We start from the raw sequence: 1,708 nt of genomic DNA, 5'->3' as shown, positions 1-1,708 counted from the left end.
TCTCTCTCTCTCTCTCTCTCTCTCTCTCTCTCTCTCTCTCTCTCTCTCAAGCGTCCCATACCCAGGCTTCCTCCCCCAGGAGCATTATATCACACCTGGGTATTTCACACTCCACAGAGCTCCACGCTCGTTAAATCACTGATTTCCCATGAAATCAGGAGGGGATATGCCACCATGCATCACGCCTGACTTTTATATCTAATGGAGAAGTGGTGATGAAGTTAAAGGGGTCGTATGATGTGTGGGTTTGAGAGTGGAGAAAGAATATGGGGGGGGAGAGAGAGCGAGAGCGCAACGAGCAGAAGGGAATGTCCAGAGAGGTGGGTGATTGGTTAAAGTATAGTCTGTATGTCATCTATAGGATCCACTTGAGTGAGAGGAGGAGAATAATAGTTTCTTACTTTTATTCTCTCGTCTGTAGTGAGGCTGATAACAATTCTTGCTTTTCTTCTAGCCTCTCTTAACTCTGTTTCACCCTTATCTCTTGAGTGGTTCAACTCCTATCCGTCTGTTTCCTCATCTATGTAACGTACTTGCGGTGTACCTCAAGGATTGATTCCTCCTATTCCTCTATACTGTGACCTGAGAAGGTTTCTCTCTCCTCCTCCCTGTCTCACCTCCATCTCTCTCCCTTCTCCATCACCTCCCTGCCTTTCAAGTCTACGCACCAACAGCTCCTCTCTAAACAAATGTCACTTTCTAAATTGGCCCGCATTGGCAAGGCAGGAGAGCATTTTCGTTTTGGACAGCTGTTAATCTAAGAGGGTTGCCGGTGGCAGTGAGATTGTGGCGGGGACAGCGACAGTGGCAGGGAGAGGGACGACAATCTGGAGCAGCACTGAGAATGACGCAATGTGGGAGAAAGACGAAGTTTGAGTCTGGGTTGTGCCAATGTTGTGTCACTATACATCTTTCACCTTCTCTACATTACTGTATAGTATGGACTATGGGATGTTAATGTAGAAGCGCATACCCTGCAGTTTCATTCAAGCCTCTGCTCGGAAGCCTCAGCCTCACCCGCATAGGAATGTAATGGGATTTCATCCCCCTACTCCCCTTCTTTCTTTCACACATAGACACACAATGGAGCACACACAGACACACAGCGCCCGGGGAACCAATCACCAGCTCCTCTTCTCGGGTCCTGTTTGTGAATGGGATTGTTACGGGAGAGGAGGAGGCAGGCACCGCTGCGTTTGTACGCATGCAGCTGCTTCACTGGGAAACATCAGCATCCCATTCTCATTTCTGAATTATTTCTCCCACTCTCTTTTGGCTGTTCTATAATTCATTTTCAATGTTTTTTAGTTTATTTTGTCTCACGCCCTGATTTCCATTTTTGCCTTTATGTCCATCTTCATGAATTCTCTCCGTCTCTTTTTTTTGTCTTTTTTGGATGCAGCAGTCGATTTTGACTTCCTTTCTTTTTCCTTGCTTTTCTTTAATTTCTCCCCTGACACACCATTACCATCATCATCATCATCGTCAAATAGCGCTGTTTGTTTCTTTTACATCTCTTTTCACTTTCCTGTCATGTCACTCTGCCATATGCTGCAGAACAGCTGGTTTTCTCCACAACCCTTTTTATTCTTTTCTTTTCACCAGTCACTCCACCTGCCTCCTAAAGCAGCAGCTGATGCATGTAAGGTTAATGAGCACCAACACACACACACACACACACACACACACACACACACACACACACACA

The 1,708-nt window shown here is 46.0% G+C and overlaps 1 protein-coding gene across 1 annotated transcript in view; it reads right to left on the bottom strand.

Moving 5' to 3' along the window:
• pvalb6 (parvalbumin 6) overlaps window positions 1–1,708 on the bottom strand; it is a 35,185-nt gene that overhangs the window by 33,181 nt on the left and 296 nt on the right. The gene's annotated exons all lie outside the window — the stretch shown is intronic.

The sequence above is a fragment of the Anarrhichthys ocellatus genome, unplaced genomic scaffold (assembly GCF_004355925.1).
Source record: "Anarrhichthys ocellatus isolate YVR2014 unplaced genomic scaffold, GSC_Weel_1.0 scaffold40, whole genome shotgun sequence".
In the NCBI taxonomy this organism is placed as follows: Eukaryota; Metazoa; Chordata; class Actinopteri; order Perciformes; family Anarhichadidae; genus Anarrhichthys; species Anarrhichthys ocellatus.
The sequence above is the reverse complement of the archived record's forward strand: the minus strand, read 5'-3'. Positions and strand labels throughout refer to the sequence as shown.